The 20,754-nt window shown below is 35.4% G+C and overlaps 1 long non-coding RNA gene across 1 annotated transcript; it reads left to right on the top strand.

The window, feature by feature from the left end:
* The first annotated feature begins 674 nt into the window (after positions 1 to 674).
* Positions 675 to 20,006, top strand: LOC115520019. Its single transcript, XR_003970670.1, has 2 exons — positions 675 to 792; positions 19,420 to 20,006. It is a non-coding gene; the product is annotated as an uncharacterized LOC115520019 (long non-coding RNA).
* Positions 20,007 to 20,754: the final 748 nt, after the last annotated feature.

Genomic DNA, 20,754 nt, shown 5'->3' with positions numbered 1-20,754 from the left:
GGGAAGAGTTGACCTTAACACCACAGAATGAATGACTAAAAATGTCAGAATTCCAGTGATTGGTGGCAAGGATACTTTCAGAGAAAGAGTCTTCCATAGTAATCTTCATTCCTATAATCAGCTTTGGCAAAGAGGCTTGTACACTGGACTGTCAGGATAAAAACCTAAGTCATAAGGATGAGTGGATATATGAGTATATGGGTTTGTGTAGTGGGGAAGACAAAATGCAGAAAAAATCACTATTGAATATTAAAACTGTTCTATAAAACATTGTGAGGGAAACAGCATTCTGAATAAACAAATATAAATAAACAAATGACAGAACAGGAACTCAGTTGTAGTATCTCACATGGATAATAATAGTAATAATGCTAATAATGATAAGCATTTATTGAGCTTTTATTATGTGCAGGAACTGTGTTAAGTGCTTCATTGAGTTCTCTTATAAAGTCCTTGCAACCACAGAATGAAGTATGTACGCTTCTTAATTCTGTTTTATTTTTTTTTAATTAAAAACTTTTTTTTAACGTTTATTCATTTTTGAGACAGAGAGAGACAGAGCATGCATGAATGGGGGAAGGTCAGAGAGAGAGGGAGACACAGAACCTGAAACAGGCTCCAGGCTCCGAGCTGTCAGCACAGAGCCCGACGCGGGGCTCGAACTCACGGACCGCGAGATCATGACCTGAGCCGAAGTCTGACGCCCAACCGACTGAGCCACCCAGGCGCCCCGTTAATTCTGTTTTAGATGGTGAGCTGAGGAATAAGGCACCTAAATTAATTGTTTGACTGGTAAGTTCTTGGAAGTTGTGTAAAGTCCATGTTATTCTGATGCCAAAACCTGGGTCATTCTATCCTTCTTCCAACAAAGTCAGTTCAGAGTTTTCTTTAATTTTTGTACTCTTCTTAGAATATTTTATAGGTTTGCTCAAGTCAAGGACGAAAAAATGGCTAATTAGGAAACAAATTACATGTATTCAAACCATGAACTCTATGAGCTACTGTACCTATTAAGCATCTACTCCTTGTCAATATCAGATCAGATTTTTTAAAAAAGTTATTTTTTATGACCCAATAAAGAGACATTCTGAAGAAAGCACTGAATAAAATGAATATAGAGCTCTACTTAGTAAGTCCCTCCTGATCTCTACTTTCAGAGCAAAAACCATTAATGTGTTTTCTTTTAATTAGGAAAATTATATATCTACTTCTTTGGTCTTATTTACTTCTTTTGGTTTACATGTAAACTTATTCTTAAGAATCTTTAAAATTCTGGAATTGTGAGGCTTTTCTGGGAGCTGCATTCATCTTTTCCCTTCCTGAATTTCAACTGTAGTATAGGGCTGGCCTTTTATTTAAAAATTTTTTGCAGGGGCGCCTGAGGGGCTCAGTCAGTTAAGCGTCCGACTTCAGCTTAGGTCATGATCTCACAGTTCGTGGGTTCAGGCACTGTGTCAGGCTCTGTGCTGATAGCTTGGAGCCTGGAGCCTGCTTTGGATTCTGTGACTCCCTCTCTTTCTGCCCTTCCTCTGCTCGTGCTCTCTCTCTCTCTCTCTCAAAAATAAACATAAAAAAATTTTAATGTTTATTTATTTTTTTGGGGTGGGGTCAGGCAGAGAGAGAAGGAGACACAGAAGCTGAAGTAGGCTCCAGGCTCTGTGCTGACAGCACAGAGTCTGATGTGAGGCTAGAACCCATGAGTAGTGAGATCATGACCTGAGCAAAAGTTGGACACTTAATCAACTGAGCCACTCAGGGACCCCGTAGGGCTGGCCTTTTGAGGCTGACTCCCCAACATGAAGAAGTAGGGTACAATAGTGAGAGATTGCCATGGGTGTCTGGATTCAATTCCCAGCTCTGTCTTTCCCATTTGTAAGTGACGTTGGGCAAACCAGACCGTTTAAATTTTCTAATGCAATGGTTCTCAAACTTTAGCATGCTTGTTACAACTCGAGAGTTCTGATCTTCTCCCCAGAGTCTCTGATTTAATAGGTCTAGATTAGACCTAAGAATTAGCCCAGGTGATGCTAACACTACCAGTTTAGGGCCATGCCCTGAGAAATGCCACAGTAATTCTCAGTGTTCTCATCTTTAAAATGAGGACAATTGTATCTACCTCAGCGAGCTGTTATAGGGTTTGGAGACAGAACATTAAGCTGACTTTCTTACCTGTGCATGTAAATACCCCACACTATAGACACTAGTTTATTTAGTGCTTAAAGTCCACCATTCAAATCCTCTATTTGGATTATTAACAGGACATTGATAATCCAAGTGTCTCTGAAGGGGTTACTTCTTAAAACTTATCAGTGACCAGGATTATGGAGTTAACTTGCAAAAATTACAGGCATCTGAGAAGGTGGGAGAACAGAACTAGAGATCTGTGCTTATTCAGGGTCGGGAGAAAATGCCTGAAACAAGACTTCCTTCCTGGATATATAACATTGGGGAAGGTCTCTCCTGATTTTCAGTATATTCTAAACAAAAAGATGAGAAAGATGATATCATGAGGATTATATGATTCCTGGCTTCAGGAAACTTTATTTAAAAACCCCTGAATCTCTGTTTCTAGGTTAAATTCAGAGTCCCCAGCCATAATTTTAGTGTATTTATTATTTTATAAGACTCACTGATCTAAATAGATCAATTGTCCATGAGTATTGAACAGCACATTTTTCTCTGATCTTTATTAGGCTTTGTGGATGGTACAAGGAAAGTATAGTGAGGATCTCTGAATTCAAAGAGCTGAGCTTATTAGCCACCTTATATTTACATATTATGCCCTGCCAGTGCTAAACTGCACATATTTATTAAAAGTTAAGGAGTGGTCAGAGAGGAAACCTAAGAAATATTTCCTTGTGACTGAAAGTGCTTCCAACGGGTGGTCGGTCTCCTTCAACCTATAATTCAGAATTGATTTAAGATTAAGAGTTATTAAAACTATGACATTTGACCTCAATCCACATGTGGAGCCTAACTCAAATTTAGCTCATCCACAACAGTAGGGTGCATGGAACACATATAAGAGATACCCCTGCAGCACCAGGTTCTGGTGAACAGGAAACATTGCACTGTAGGGCACTACAAGACCTCTTCTTCATAAGGGCAGTACTTTCAAGAGCAGGAGACATAGTGAGAGACTTTCCTAACATACAGAAACAGATACAGAGAATTAGGCAAAATGATCAGTCAGAAGGATATGTCCCAAATCTAAGAACAAGACAAACCACAGCAAGATACCTAAGCAAAATATAATAAGTAATATGCTTGATAGAGATTTAAAATAACAATAATAAAGATACTCATTGGACTTGGGAAAAGAGTGGAAGACATCAGTCAGACCCTTAACAAAGAGATTTAAAAAGAACCAACCAGAGATGATGAACACAATAAATTGATTTAAAAATACAGTATATGGAATAAATAGCAGGTTAGAGGAAGCAGAATGATTTAGCGACTTGAAAGATAGAGTAATTGAAAGTAATCAAGCTGAACAGGTGGGAGAAAAAAGTATGGAAAATGAGAATAGACTTAGGGAATTCAGTGACTCCATCAAGTCTGATACTATTTGCATTATAGGTATCCCAAAAGAAGAAGAGAAAGAAAAGGGGGCAAAAAATTTATCTGAAGAAATAATAGTTTAAAACTTTACTAGTCTGGAGAAGGAAACAGATATCCAGTTCCAGGAAGTACAGAGAGCCCCCAGCAAATTCAACCCAAATAGATTCACACCAAGGCACCTAGTAATTAAAATGACAAAGAGTAGTGATGAAGAGATAATTTTAAAGCATAAAGAGAAAAGATGACAGTTACATATGAGGGAAACCTCATAAGGCTATCAGTGGATTCTTCAGCAGAAACTTTATAGGCCAGAAGGGAGTGGCATATTCAAAGTGCTAAAAGAAAAAAAAAAAAAAAAACTGCAACTAAACTGTCTGGTTTTTGTCTGTTTCTCAGACAAACAAAAATTAAAGGAATTTAATGTGGCCATGAGGCCACAAACCAGTCCTGAAATAAGTGTTAAAGGGGACTTTATGAGTGGAAAGGAAAGACCATAAGTAGGAGTAAGAAATGTAGGAGCAACAAAAGCAGTAAAATTAAGCATATTTATAAAAATTAGTCAAGGTTTTCACAAAACAAAAGGATGTAAAGTATGACACCATATACCCAAAACATGTGGAGCAGGGAGAAGAATAAAGGATGGGTTCAAACTCAAGAGACCATTAATTTAATATAGAGTGCTATATGCATATATTATGTATAAACCTAATGGTAACCACAAATCAAAAACCAGTAGTAGATAGGCAAAAAATAGAGAAAGGAATCCAAGTATATCTCTAGAGAGCCAACAAACCACGAGAGAAGAAAGCAAGAGAAGAAAGAAACAAAGAAGACCTACAAAAACAACCACAAAAGAAGTAACAAAATGACAACAAATATATGCCTATCAATAATTAGTTTGAATGTAAATGGATTAAATGCTCCAGTCAAGGGTGACAGAAGGGATAAAAAGCAAGACCCATATATATGCTGCCTACAAGAGACTCATTTCAGACTTAAAGACACAGACTGAAAGTGAAGGGATGGAAAAACACTTATCATGCAAATGGGAGTGAAAAAAAAAGCCAGGATAACAATACTTTTATCTGGCAAAATAGACTGGAAAACAGAGATTGTAATAAGAGACAGAGAAGGAAACTATATAATCATAAAGGGCACAATACAACAAGAAGATGTAACAATTGTGAATTTATGTTCCTAACATGAGAGCACCTAAATATAGAAAGTACCTAATGACAAACATAAAGGAAGTAATTGATAATAATTCAATAATAGTAGGGGACTTTAGCTCATCACTTACATCAATGGATAGATTATCCAAACAGAAAACAAGGAAACAGTGGCTTTGAATGACACATTGGACCAGATGGATCTCATGGGAATATTGAGAACATTTCATCTTAAAGCAGCAGAGTACACAATCTTTTTAATTGACCATGGGACATTCTCCAGAATAGGTCACATATTAGGCCACAAAACAAGTCAACAAATTCAAAAAGATTGAAGTCATATGATGCATCTTTTCCAAACACAATGCTATGAAACTAGAAATCAACCACAAGAAAAAATCTGGAAAGAACACAAATACATAGAGGTTAAATAATATGCTAATAAATAATGAATGGGTCAACAAAAATTTAAAGAGGAATAAAAAAGACACGTGGAAACAAATGAAATGAAAACATAATAGTCCAAAACCTTTGAGACACAGCAAAAGCTGTTTTAAGAGGGAAGTTTACGGCAATAGAGACCTACCTCAAGAAGCAAGAAAAATCTCAAATAAACAGCTCAACCTTACACCTAAAGGAGCTAGAAAAAGAAGAACAGACAAAACCCCAAATCAGTAAAAGGAAGGAAATAATAAAGACTAGAGCAGAAATAAATAGCAACTAAAAAAACAAAACAAAACAAAAAAACAAAAACAATAGAACAGATCAATGAGAGCTGGAGCTGGTTCTTTGAATAGATCAACAAAATTGAGAAACCTTTAGCCAGACTCATTTAAAAAAAAAAAAAGAAACAAACAAACAAAAGAGAGGACTAAAATAAAATCAGAAATGAAAGATAAAAAATAACTGGCACTGCAGAAATACAAAAAATTATAAAAAATATTATGAAAAATTATATGCCAACAAATTTGACAACCTAGAAGAAATGAATAAATTCCTAGAAACATATAACTTCACAAAAATGAATCAGGAAGAAATAGGAAATTTGAATAGACCAATTATCAGCAATGAAACTGAATCAGTAACAAATAAAAGTCCAGGACCAGATGGCTTCACAGGCCAATTTTACCAAACATTTAAAGAACAGTTAATACCTATTCTTCTCAAACTATTCCAAAAAAATAGAATACATTCCAAATACATTCCACAAGGCCAGCATTACCCTATTATCAAACCCAGATAAAGACACCACAAAAAAAGAGAATTATAGGCCAATATCTCTGATGAACATAGATGCAGAAATCCTCAACAAATATTAGCAAACTGAATTCAACAATACATTAAAAAAATCATTCACCACAATCAAATGGGATTTATTGCCAGGATGCAAGGTTGTCCAGTATTTGCAACTCAATCAACATGATACATTGCATTAACAAGAGAAAGGATAAAAACCATTTCAATAGATTTAGGAAAAGCATTGACAAAGTTCTGCATCCATTCATGATAAAAACACTCAGTAAAGTAGGGTTAGAGGAAACATACCTCAACATAATAAAGGCCATATATGAAAACCCCACAACTAATATCATACTCAATGGTAAAAAGCTGAGAGCTTTTCCCTTTGGTCAGGAACAAGATGAGGATGTCCACTCTCACCATTTTTTTTAAAAAGTTTATTTATTTTGAGAGAGATAGCATGCAAGTGGGGGAGGTACACAGAGAGAGGGAGAGAGAGAGAATCCCAAGAAAACTCCACACTGTCAGCATGGAACGTGATGTGGGGCTCAAACTCACAAAGTGAGATCATGACTTGAGCCAAAATCAAGAGTTGCTTACTTAACCAACTGAGCCACCCAGGCACCCCATCACCATTTTTATTCAACATAGTCTTGGAAGTCCTAGCCACAGCAATCAGACAAGAAATATGAATAAAACGTATCCAAATTGGTAAGGAAGGAGTAAAACTTTCACTATTTGCAGATGACATGATACTATGTATGAAAACCCAAAAGACTCCACCAAAAAACTGCCAGAACTGATAAATGAATTCAGTAAAGTCACAGGACACAAAATCAATGTATAGAAATGTGTTGCATTTTTATACACCAATAATGAAGCAGCAGAAAGAGAAATGAAAACAATCCCATTTACAATTGCACTAAAAATAATAAGATACCTAGGAATAAACTTAACAAAAGAAGTGAAAGACCTGTACTCTGAAAACTGTAAAGTTTGATGAAAGAAATTGAAGATGTCTCTAAGAAATGGAAAGATATTTGATCCTCATGGATTGGAAGAACAAATCTTGTTAAAATCTCAATATTACCCCAAGCAATCTACAGATTTAATGCAATCCCTATTAAAATTTCAAAGTACTTTTCACAGAAGTAGAAAAATTAATCTTAAAATTTCTATGGAATCACAAAAGACCCAAATTGCCAAAGCAATCTTGAAAAAGAAGACCAAAACTATAGGTATCACAATCCCAGATTTCAAGATCTACTACAGATCTGTAGTAATTAAAACACTATGGTACTGACATAAAAATAGACACATAGTTCAATGGAACAAAATGGAGAGCGCAGAAATAACCCATGATTGTGTGGTCAATTAATCTTTGATAAAGGAGACAAGAATATGCAACAAGACAAAGTCCCTTCAACAAATGGTGTGGGGAAAACTGGACCACTTTCTCACACTGTACACAAAAATGAACTCAAAATAGATTAAAGACCAACATATGAGACCTGAAACCATAAAAATCCTAGAAGAGTACATAGACAATAATTTATCTGACATTAACTGTAGCAACATTTTTCTCTACTTGAAGAAAATCTTTACTTGTAACTAGTTGTGCATATCAAAGAAAATGAATGTACAAAGTTTATTATAGAGTTTGATTCTAGTCATAAAATCTTCTCAGTAAATCTCTGGATACTTAACAAAATATAGTATCCTTCATTGACAAATGTGCTAGTATTGACATAAACTTATCGATAGTATGTTAATTCAATAGATAGATACTTAACATCTATTTCATATCAACAATCATGGAGATGATTTTGTACTAATTTTTGCATACATTCTAGCTTGATCCCACTGGAATTGAAAGGCTTTCCTTTTCAAATTTTCAAATGGTACTAGAGACAGGCAGAATTCACAAAAAAAGAGATATGTCATATATATGAATACATTTTATGTAATAAGCTAAATATAATTTTTTCAATTATGTATATTAAATATTATATGAGTTTTATTTTAATATAAATAATATAAGATACATAAACCAGATCTTAAGATTGAGTCACTACATTTATATAATTTAATATATTTATGTAATATATAATTTATGTAATATATCTATAGCTTATATGTTACATAAATTATAATTTGTATGTAAATTGTATGAATAATATATAGATTGTATCAATATGTTTTATATTATATGCAAATATATAAAATAGATTAAATATAAATTTATATATAAATATAGTAATAAATCTGTCAGGTATTTTTTAAAATTTTTTTTTTAATTTTTTTTAATGTTTATTTATTTTCAAAGGAGAGAGAGACAGAGTGTGAGTGGGGGAGGGGCAGAGAGAGAGGGAGACACAGAATCAGAAGCAGGCTCCAGGCTCTGAGCTGTCAGCACAGAGCCTGGCACGGGGCTTGAACTCACAAACTGTGAGATCATGACCTGAGCCAAAGTCTGATGCTCAACCAACTGAGCCACCCAGGTACCCCAAGTATTTTTGTTGTCAGTGATTCACTGTTATTTAGAAAATTCGAGCCTGAATGGGGAAAGGATGGGAGAGAGTTGAAGGGATCTAGATGGTGTTCCAAACCTACAACTCTGGGATGCCTTATGGCTGGTTAAAAGATTGCTCACTAAAGAAAATATAATTTTTGTTGAAGGTTTTAAAGGTCATTCTGAGTTTATTTAATCATCAGTGCTTTATTCTCACTACGTTTTTTGTTTGTTTGGGTTGTTGTTTTTTTGTTTTTTTGTTTCCTTTCCAAAACTATATTTACATGGTAGATGAAATAGGTTGTGGTTATAGTGGTTGGGTAAAATTCATATTTTAATACCAGTTCAGCTTCTGCTATGTCAGATGGGAACCAGAAAGGACAGGAATAAGGGTGATATCTGAATTAGGTGGCCCCTTTTTTGGTGTTCTTAGAGTATAATGGTTCAGTTAGATAACCAAGGTCCTTGAAGAACACAGAGACCTAAGAAAGGATTACCAACTACAGAAGAAGAATTCAAAGTAACCATTTTCCGAGAGCTTATCCTGTTCTTTTTTTGTATTACTTATCTAATTAAGCAATAAATAATACCTGTAAACTCAAGGTCACGTCTTTTAAAAATATACGTGAGAGCTTTAAAGTATCTTTAAAGATTTCACTCTAAAATTTTTGGGTAAATTGCAACTCAATTAACATTTGACTTATTGAATTAGTAAGAACAAAAAAAGAAAAATAAAGCCAATTTTTCATCAATTCAGATTCTTAGAGTTTTTTGAAAAGTAAAAAAACAGATTTCTTTATCCCTTGGTAATCTGATTAATTTAATAATAATTAAAGTTGACTTTTAGCTATAAGTTAAAGCATTAAAGTATCTCTATTTTCAGATGGTGTGATTATATGACTAAAAACCTGAAGAACCTATGTAAAAACTACTACAAGCAATAGTGTAATTTAGTTCAGATTGACAGACAAAAGTTGAATAAACTTCATACATAAATTTAAATGTGTATATATAAACAAAAACTATTTGAAGTTATAATACAATACAAGAACCAATGCATGATTAAACACAGACACACAGATACATCTAGGCATAAGCTCAATAAGAAATTGCCAAAACCTCTGTAAGGAAAATGATAAATCACTGCTGAAAGATTTAGAAGTACAGTTGAACAAATCGAAAAGGTACATTTTTGGACAGGACAGCTTAACATCCTAAAGATGTCAGTTATTTTTGGGGGGCACCTGGGTGGCTTAGTTGATAAAGCAACCGTCTTAGGCTCAGGTCACGATTTCAACTTTCGTGGTTTGATCCCTACATTGGGGTGTCTGCTGACAGTTGAGAGCCTGGAGCCTGCTTCAGATTCTGGGTCTCCCTCACTCTCTGCCCCTCCCCTGCTTGCGCTCTGTCTCTCTCTGTCTCTCAAAAATAAATAAACATTAAAAAATATTTTTAAAAAGATGTCATGGGCAGCCTGGGTGGCTCCGTCAGATAAGTGTCTGACTTCAGCTCTCATCATGATCTCATGGTTTGTGAGTTCGAGCCCCACATCAGTTTCTGTGCTGACAGCTTGGAGCCTGGATCCTGCTTCAGATTCTGTGTCTCTGTCTCTCTCTACCCCTTCCTTGCTTGCACTTTGTCTCTCTCTCTCTCTCAAAAGTAAACATTAAGAAAAAAAAAGATGTCAGTTGTTTTTAAGTTAATACATGTAATACAATCTCAATAAAAGTGCCATTATTATTTTTCTTTCCTGATACTAGAAAAGTTGTCTATAAAGTTGATCTGGAAAGAAAAAAGTGAAAATAGACATGAAAATCTTAAAAAAAAGGAAAAGAGCAATAAGAGGAATCTAATCCTAAGATACATTAAATCATACTACAAAACCTCTATAATTAAAATAGTATATAGCATTATAGCATGAGTAGAAGGAAAAAATAGAGCCAAATACATATGGAAATGTAGTTTAAAATAATCTCACATCAGTAGGGAAAAGGTGAACTCATTTAAATAACTGGTATTGGCATAAATGGATAATAATAGAAGAAAAGAGAAAATCAGTCCCAGTTTCCATCCTACACGCCAGAATAAATTGTAAATGTATCAGAGAGTTAAATTAAAGTGCTGAAGTACTAAAGCAAAACATGGTCTGTAGTTTAGGAATAAGAGAAACTTTCCAAACTATAACTCAAGATATAAAAGCATTAAGAGAAAATATTGATAATTTGACAGCAAAAACAACAACAACAACAACAACAACAAACTTTTCCATGCATGAAAAAAAAAAAAACAACAACAAAGAATACATACCATGAGCAAAGAACAAATGGGAAAATGGGAAAAATATCTGCAATTTATATTAGAGGCAAAGGTTAATAATATTCAGTATATAAAGAGCTTATAAATGTAGAGAAGAAAAACATTCTATAAGTCCTATAGAGAAATGGACAAGAGATTTAAGTGGACAGATAATAGAAAAAGAAATATAAATAACCCTTATTTGCAAAGATGCTCAAATCATTGACAGTAAAAGAAATGTGATTTAAAGCTATCTTGAAATTCCATTTCCCATTTATGAGATTGACCAAAATATAAAATTTTGACAACATCATCTCCTGGGTGGATGAGGCACTCACAAACATGGCTGGTAGAAACCCAGAACTGTACGATTTCAAGTGGAGGACAAGTTGGCAATGTCCATTAGTTGGCAGAAAATCTTTAATTTTAGGAACCTAGTTTTAATAAACCACAGGGGAATAAGGTGGGAAACAAGAAGACATTTGCACAAGGCAATTCATTATAGTAAAAAACTGGAAAAACCCCAAATAGCTGTTATTAGGGGACTGGTTGAATGCTATATTACATCCACTCAATGAGATACTATTCTATGAAGTGGTAAAGAGAAATGGGAAGGGTCATTATATACTACTATGAAGTCTTATAACTGGAATTAATAAAGAGAGAGACTTGAGAGACCTAGCCACGTATTATAATGTATAGATCTTATTCATGAGTTGGCAAAACTTCTCTTAAGATCCAGATTAGTAAATATTTTAGGCTTTGTGAGTCATACAGTCTCTGTCACAACTATTCAACTCTGCCTTTGTAGTGCAAAAATAGCCATAGACAATATGCAAACAAATGGGTTAGATGTGGCTGTGTTCCAATAAAACTTTACTTAGAAACATGAGCAACAACTGGATTCAGACCTCAGGCTATAGTTTGCTGATATGTGAAAACTATTAAAAGAAATACATGAGACAAATTGAACGCTAACTGGGTGGAAGAATAGGGACAGGACAACGAGAGTAACCTCTTCTATTTGGAAAGGAGAACAAGGGGAGGCACAGAGCAGTTACTGGCATATAGAAATTCTGAAATCCTATTGAACAAGATCTCCCTGCTCTGGAATGGGGACTGTTCCAAGTTTACATGCTAGCTTTTGTTCCTTTGAGTAGATTTCCAGTTTGCTGTATTTTCTATTAACTCTACCTCTGGGGGTTCATATCTTTTCCATTATTGTTCTTGGTGACATCTGAAAATACTCTCCTTGTGAGAGTCCCTCAGCCTGTGCTGGGTTGTGTATTGTTGACTTAGCACCTAAGCTTCTGTCTAAGGTTGGGAACTACATTTCTCAGAATCCTCTTCTCTGTACAGTTGTGGGACAGAGTTGGCCAGTGAGATGAACTTTTATTACATTTGGAAAGAAGATGAGAGCCGAGGACATAACTCTGTGAAAGCTATGATGGTCAGACATGATGTGTAGCAGAGGTACCTGGTGGGCTGCCTGTTCTCTCTTTCTGCTTCAGCTCATCTTCTTGGTTGCTGGCCATGCTGACCAACAGCTGCCTCAACCCACAAAACCTTGGCTATAGGCCCACAGAAGCTTACATAGAACTCTCCACAAACTCTTCCTTTGCCAGGTCAGGCCTCTCTGGCAGTGAGATTCACAGTCCTTGTATTTTCCTGCAAGATCCAACTTGTCTCTGTGCCAGGGCTTCAGATGAAAGTCATTAATAACTATTTCTCTGATCTTTCAACTCCTACTTCCAAGACCTCCACTTTCCTAGCTCCATCTACATTTAGATAAACTGTAATTCCCATATTACATCATTTCTTGTAATACTTACACTCACTCTGGTTTCCTGACTTAGCCTCAGTTGATAGAACTGCCCATTAAAAGTTAAAAATTAAGAGTCATTTTATGTCTAAGATGGTCATTCTTTTTAGTCCTCCCCAATGTAGAAGAAGATATTTGAACTAATAATAAAATCTATTTTATTTCACCGCTTCTCAAAAAGAATTTGGTATCAGTTAGTTTTATGCCTGTTTTTCAACTATATTTTAACTGACCAATTGGATTCTAAACGTCATGATGCCAGATACTACCTTTTGCCAATTAAAAAAAAATCCTGCTCCAGGGGTGCCTGGATGACTTAGTCATTTAAGCATCTGACTCCTGATTTTGGCTCAGTTCATGATCTCGTGGTTCATAAGTTCAAGGCCCACATTGGGCTCTGTGCTGATAGTGTGGAGCCTGCTAGGGTTCAATCTCTCTCTGTCTCCCTGTCTCTCTACCCCTGTCCCATTCACACTGTCTCTCTCTCTCTCTCAAAAAAATAAATAAAACATTTAAAAAAATCCTCAGAATTAAACATGGGTTAAATTGAAAAAAATATATATCTTTTGAAAAACATCATTCATTCAAGGAATTCCATTATAAAAAATTCCTGCCTTGTGATTAATCTAAAATGTTATCATTAAATTTTTTTTTCCTGAAAGATATTTGTCTGCTGAATATGGCATGACATCTAGTTTTTCATAAATTTTCTAGTAATATTTGGGAAAGAAAACAAAAAATAATTCAAAATATGCAATTGCCTGAATATTTATAATCATTTTTTATCCTCCAAGCTTAAATTACAACTGTACAAATTCTTGGCTATTGTACTATTATTTGTGGATTTGCTTAAAAGAAAGCCCTTTAGTGTTTAGTCAGACAGTAGATGGATTTCAGTAGGTAACATTATTTTATGACAGACTCAGTAGCTGAACGGTATTCATTTTTTTAAATCTAGTAAAACATTTTTTTTGTACTTATTTATCATTTTTGCAAAAGGTGACACATTAATTTGTGATGGGCTTTTAATTATACAGTTTTTGTAAAATTACTCCTTTTCTCAAAAAGGAAATTTTAAAATAGCCAGGGCAAGCCATGAAAATAAGCCTGTGCCTTGCACCCCAATGTTTATAGCAGCGCTATCAACAATAGCCAAGGAATGGAAAGAGCCCAAATGTTGTTCATTGAGTGATGAATGGATAAAGAAGATGTGGAAGATAAACACACACACACACACATACACACACACACACACACACAGTGGGATATTAACTCGGCATTCAAAACGAATAAAATCTTTCCATTTGCAACAACATGGATGGAACTAGAGTGTATTATTAAGCTAAGCAAAATTAGTCAGAGAAAGACAAATACCATATGACCACTCATATGTGGAATTTAAGATACAAAACAGATGAACATAGGGAATGGAAGCAAAAATAATATAAAAACAGGGAGGGAGACAAACCAAAGGAGACTCTTAAATATAGAGAACAAACTGAGGATTGTTGGAGGGGTTTTGGGTGGGGGCATGGGCTAAATGGGCAAGGGGCATTAAGGAGGACACTTGTTGGGATGAGCACTGGGTGTTATATGTAGGGGATGAATCACTGGATTCTACTCCTGAAATCATTATTTCACTATATGCTAACTAACTTGGATGTAAATTCAAACAATTAATTAATTTAAAAAAACCTGTGCCAAAGTCCAAGGTCAAAGCAGTGTGATTGAGTGAGGTAGATTTAATTATAATCCCAAAGATTCCTTTGTTCCAGTAAGATAATCTATTTATTCTTTTGGCACGCCTTTGTTTTAGATAGTATGTGCTTCTTGTCTCCTTGACTTTGTATTTGGCTGTGTAACTTTCTTTAACCTATGGGAAGTTAGCAAATATGGTGAAAGCAGAGCATTGAAATGTGCTTGCTAGGTTGGGCAGGTTCTCTGTGCTTCTGTATCATGAAAGAGCATACCCTGCACAGTACTGTTCCTCTAGCATGGCTCCCAGACTAAGACACAGGAGACAGAGCTCCCCAGCCCAGCTACAGGCACATGAGCCCAAAATATATGCTATGAAGGTTATATTTATAAGAATAGGAAGAGAAAACATTTTATGTAATGGTTTTTAGGTTGACCTATAATATTTACATATTTAGACATATGTTATACGGGCCTCCATTTTCTTTTTTTTTTTTAAATCTTGCCCTGGACTTTGCAAAGGTTAAAGGCTGGTCTACAGTCAGATAAAATTCCATTTCAGTAGTAACACTTCTATTTGTAGTCTTCACGTGTATTCTCTGAATTTATGTGTGTGTGTGTGTATGTGTGTGTGAGCATGTGTGTGCTATGACTATATGGGGCCCTCTAAAGTGCAGGGCCAGAGGAGGCCCTGGACTGTTTGTGGGGAGGCGAGGAAAATAGTAAGATTATTCACAACATTAATGCCCATTTTGAAGGCATTTAATGGTGGGCCTTTTAGTTGTGGCTTTGAAGGTTTTTAGCATGTCCGAAGGAATTGGCCAGAACCATCACTTACATCTTTGAGTTTCAAAAAAAGTATGGCAAGTGCTTATAGAATGAATGTTTATGTTCCCCCAAATTCATATGTGGAAACCTAATCCCTGACATGATGATGTTTGAAGTGGGGCTCTTGGGAGGTGATTAGATCACTAAGGTGGAGCCCTCAAAAGAAGCCCCCCACTCTTTCTGCCCTGTGGGAGGGCTATCTGTGAACCAGGGAGCAGGTTCTCACTAGACATTGGATCTGCTATTGCCTTGATCTTGGACTTCTCAGCCTTGAGAACTAGAAGAAATAAATGACTGTTGTTTATAAACCACCCAGTCTATGGTACTTTGTTATAGCAGCCCTAGTGGACTAAGACAGCAAGTCTAAGGCATCCCCTTTCCTTTCCATACCTAGCAGCCACTCCTAGGAGGTGTCCCACTGCATGCCACTCTTTGCCCTGTTGTGGCTTCTGTTACCCTTCAAGATTGTGACCAATGTCTATTTAAATTTAAATTTGATTACTGAGTAAAAATTCTAGAACACAAGACCTAACAAAATGTTTTGTTCTAGGCCTTGAAGTCCTATGGATTTTTTTTTTTTTAGCTCATTCTATGTAAACAACAACAACAATAACAAAACCCAAAAAACCAAAACATCTCCTTTGCATAAGAATACCCCAGAGTACAGACAATGCACATTTTCTCTCTTGGCCTAGAAATATTTTTAATAGTTAATTCTGATTCTTTCTAATAGTTTCAATGGAGCCATAACCCACTTAGCTGGATTTTAAGCATCACCTACATTTCTAGGTACATTTGTAATGTTAAGGATATTCCCAGAACATACACCAAAGGAAAAAAAAGTGGGGTGGGGGGGGAATGCTTTCGCATTGTAGGATGATGACATATGCTTGTGCTTAATCAAATTCCCAGCTAATCACAAATACCAAAGTCATTGAAGAAATCAATTGCTTTTGCATACTGAAGCTCTGATTTAAATTTTCAAGCCTCCATAATTTTAAAATCAATAAACATTTATTATTGTTTCTACTTGTACCTCTGAATAAATCACTGTATAATTTTACCTCTTAATTCTCAAAGGTATAATATAAAAATATTGATTTTAATAGTTTTTTTGTGCTTCTAAAAGGATGTGTAATTTATTCATACACAGCCTATTGGCATGATGCCTAAGGCAATGGATATTATTGTTACAAATAATGTATGAAAACCTTTTATTTTAAAAATCTTTTATAGAAATACAGAAGTCTTACAGAAATGTGCACACAAATGATAAGTTTTCGATTTGATGGATTTTCACAAGGTGAACACACATATATAAACTCTAGATTAAAAAATAATAGAATACACCAGCAACCCAGAAACTTCCCCTTTTCCCCTCCTAGTCACTATTCCCTGAAAAGATAACTGCAGTCTGATTTCTAACACCATTGATTAATTTGGCCTGATATTGGACTTTATATAAGTTGAATCCCACAATGAGAAAAGTTTTTGTGCCTGCTCTAAAAACAAAACAAAACAAAACCCAAATCCCCTCAGCATTGTGTTCATGCACTTCACCCATGTTTTGGATTTAGCAATGATTTGTTTATTGCTGTATAATAGAACTTTGTATGAATGTGCCACAATAACTTTATCCATTTTCTGTTGATAGATATTTGTTTCCAGGTTTTAGCTCTTATGAGTAGTGGGATTATGAATAGTCTTGTACATGTCCTTTGATGAACACACGAATGCAGGCACAGTCATAAATTGCTGCTAGGTCAAAGAGCTTGCATGCCTGTGTACGACTTTAGTTGGTACCATCAAATTATTTTCTAAAGTGGTTGTATCAGTTTACTGCTATCACGTACTCCTAGTAACAGTGCATTCTTGTTTACTTCCTCAACTGCTTTCTCCATCTTTTTAATTTTAGCCATTTTGGTGGATATGTAGTGGTGGCTTTTTGTGCTTTTAGTATATATCATTTCTTTGATGATTAATGATGTACACATTATCATACATTTATTTATTGGCCCTGCATATCCCTTTCTCTGAAGTACCTGGTCAAGTCTTCTGCCCAGTTTTCTGTTAAGACATTTATCTGTATTTAAAAAAAAAAAAACAACTTGATTTGCAAAAGTTTTTTTTTCAATGTCTGGGTTTGAGTCTTTTTAAAAATTATTATTATTTTTTTAATTGCTGTGGGGGAGAGGCAGAGGGATAGAGAGAGAATCTTAAGCAGGCTCTGTACTCAGCACAAATCCTATGCCCCTGAGATCATGACCTGAGCTGAAATCAAGAGTTGGCACTTAACCAAGTGACCCACCCAGGTTCCCCAATGGGTTTGAGTCTTTTATGTTTATTACAGTTTTTTCTCTCACTCTATGGCTTACCTTTTCCCTTTCTTTTTTTTTTTAAGTTTATTTATTTTGAGAAAGAGAGAGAGCGAGTTTGAAAGGGGCAGAAAGAGAGGGAGAGAGAGAATCCTAAGCAGACTTCTTAGAAATAAGTTTCTTACTTAGTACAGTAAAATAATACAGATAAATGTCAATAATGTCTTGTATTTCTATCTTACTTAAATAGTTTTTATTAATTTATATATTTCTTTATGTATAAATACTCCCTGAAATGGTGCTTGCGCAAGAACAGGGAAGCTGATCTTGAGTAGCTTCATATCTGAGAAGGAAGATTATGAGAATAAATAAATAATTACACAAATATGGAATGAAATAAAAGTTGTAAGATAAGGAAACATGGCGTATAAAACACATTTTATCTTCTTTTAGGTGGGTAGCAGGGAAGGTTACATGGAAAAGAGGGCATTTAAACCAAACCTGGCTGTATGGGTGGAATCTGGACATGATGAGATAGATTGAAGGCATTTCCTTGAGCAAGCACAGAATAAACAAATGGCCAGAATTGAAAAGATGTGGTAAATGTGTAAGGACAGGGGTAATTTAATCAGATAGTTTACATGAACTGTGACTAAAAAATTACTGACCTTGACTATTATAAAGGAAACAACAGAAAACATAAATCTAAATGCCTGCCATTTCATATGAAATAGTTGTATTGAATTGCACTTTTCCAGTTGTATTAACAGAATCCAAATCTAACCAGTTTAAGCCCAAAGAGAAATAGGGTGACTGGGTATTTCATGGAATCTAAGGGAGACATGAGCAGGTAGGCTTTGGGAACCAGTGGGGGCTAAGTGTGCCACTCCATAGTGACCCAGGTAATCCTCTCAGTTCCTATTTATGAGTTCTGCTTCTCAAGCATATCTGGTTCATTCTGCTGTCTTGCTGTAGAATGGTGTTTTAGTCTGGCCGTTTGGGCTGCTACAACAAATACAGACCTGGTGGCTTATAAACAAGAGAAATTTATTTTTCACAATTCTAAAGGCTGGAATTCCAAGGTCAGTGCACCACCAGGGTCAGGTTTTGATGAGAACCCTTTTATGGTTTCAGACTGCTAACTTCTCATTGTATTCTCACATGGCAGAAAGAGAGCAAGAGAGTTATCTGGGCTCCTTTTATATGATGATTAATCCCCTTCATGAGAGCTCCACCATCATGGCCTAATCACCTCCCAAAGGCCCATCACTTAGTATGATCACATTGGGGGTTAGAATTTCAATGTATGAATATTAGGGAAACATGAACATTCAGTCTGTAACAAATGGCTTCCCTGCTTCCCAGGCCAGATATTAGAAAATAACTTCTAAGGGCTCTTAAGTAGATTTTCTCCATTCAAGAGATCAGACAGATGTACCTGGAATCTCAAATTCCTGGAGGAAGGGGCTCATCAGCTTTGTTTGGGTCAAGTGTCCATTCTTAGTTCAATCAATTATGACAGAAGAGAGGATAGGAGATACGTGGTAGAAAACATCATATTTGCTGTGATTACTTAGAGCCTTCCCATTATAGCCAAAAGGATATTTGAGGCTGGGGAGGGGGGTTTTAGAAAAGGGGAAAGTTAATCAATTCAGGAGGTGTCACTTTAGAAGACTGTGGTGATATCTAACTTGAGGATATATTATTGAGGTAATAATTGAGCATCTTAAACAAGCTAGGTCCTTGTTTTATTTTGTTTTTTAACTTTTTATTTTAAAATGATTATAGATGTATAGAAGAGTTGTATAGATAGAACACAGAATTCCTGAATATAGTTCATCGAGCTTCCCCTAATACTAATATCTTATATAACTATGGCGCATTTAATGAAATTAAGAGTTAACATTGTACACTCTTGTCTAAATTGTAGACTTTACCAGTGATTATACCAGTGTTTCCACTAATGACCTTTTTCCATTCTAGGCTTTGATCCAGGATACTACCCATTGCATTTAGTCATCATTGTTGCCATGGTCTTCTCCAATCAATGACAGTTTCTCAGTCTTCCCTTGTTCTTTGTTATCTTGACTGTTTTGAAGAGTACTGGTAAAGTATTTGTAGAATGTCCATCAGTTTGGGTCTATCTGATGTTTTCTCATGATTAGACTGGGGTTATGGGTGGAGAGAATACCACAGAGGTGATATGTTCTTTCTTCATATCATGGTCATGTTATCCGGGGAAGAAGAGAGCAACATGACTTATGACTAGGGATGTAAACCTTCATCACTAGGTTAAGGTGGTGTCTGCTAGGTTTCTTCACTGAAGAGTTACTATACATTTGAAAGCAAATGTTAAAACCACCACAGTAAGGAATGAATAATTCAGGGGCAATATTTTGACGGGAAGGAAATACTTTCTCACTCCATAAAGGTTCATGTATTTGAGCATTAAGCTATGGGTCTTGCTTGTAGCAGTTGTTTCTGTGTCTAATGGTGATGTTCTTTTCCCTTAATCTTTTTGTATTTATCCTTTGGAATTATTTCATAAAAAATGTTTTTTCTTCTTCCCAGTTTATTAATGGTTTCAGTCATTTGTGTGGATCGGAGTGGGCACATGGATATTTATATTTTGGATCATAATCCAATACTAACTTTATTTATTGAGCTGTTCAAATTGTTCCAGCTTTGGCTATTTCAAACTCTTCCAAATAGGATTTTATTCCTTTTTCCATGTACCCATTTTTTTTCTTTTTTTTTTTTTTCCCCTTAAGGCACTTTCTTTTACATCTTTATTAGATGGTCAGATTTGTCAGCATTTTTCTTGTTGCAGTTCTAGAATCTTTCATTTTCCGCAGGAAATCATAGTTCCTTCTATTGGGGAATGGTATTTAGAAACTCAGATGTAGACCTTAGGTGTGCTGACAGCTACTGGAGTGTTACTGCTTCTAGGTCCTCTCTGCTCACAGAGCTAGGAAATCTCTGTATGTATATTAAACCGTGTATACACAGACATCTATAATTACTTCTGTGTCTATCTTCAAACATTTAAAAATAAAAATGAGTTGATACTGATATCTTTGACTCTGATCCAGTATCACAGGATTTGTTTTAGCCTTACCCTCTTATTCATTTGTAATTTTATTCTCCAACAGTGAGGAAACTCATGCCAGGTGCTTTTTTTGTGATATCATATTAAGTTGTTGCAGCTATGCTTTGGAGATTATCTCCATTTTACTGATGAAGAAACACTTAACTTAATATGCTTAAGTGATTGTCTGCAGGCACAAAGAAAGTAAATGGTGGAGCCAGTGGATTCAA

The sequence above is a fragment of the Lynx canadensis genome, chromosome C1 (genome assembly GCF_007474595.2).
Source record: "Lynx canadensis isolate LIC74 chromosome C1, mLynCan4.pri.v2, whole genome shotgun sequence".
NCBI lineage: Eukaryota > Metazoa > Chordata > Mammalia > Carnivora > Felidae > Lynx > Lynx canadensis.
The sequence above is the reverse complement of the archived record's forward strand: the minus strand, read 5'-3'. Positions and strand labels throughout refer to the sequence as shown.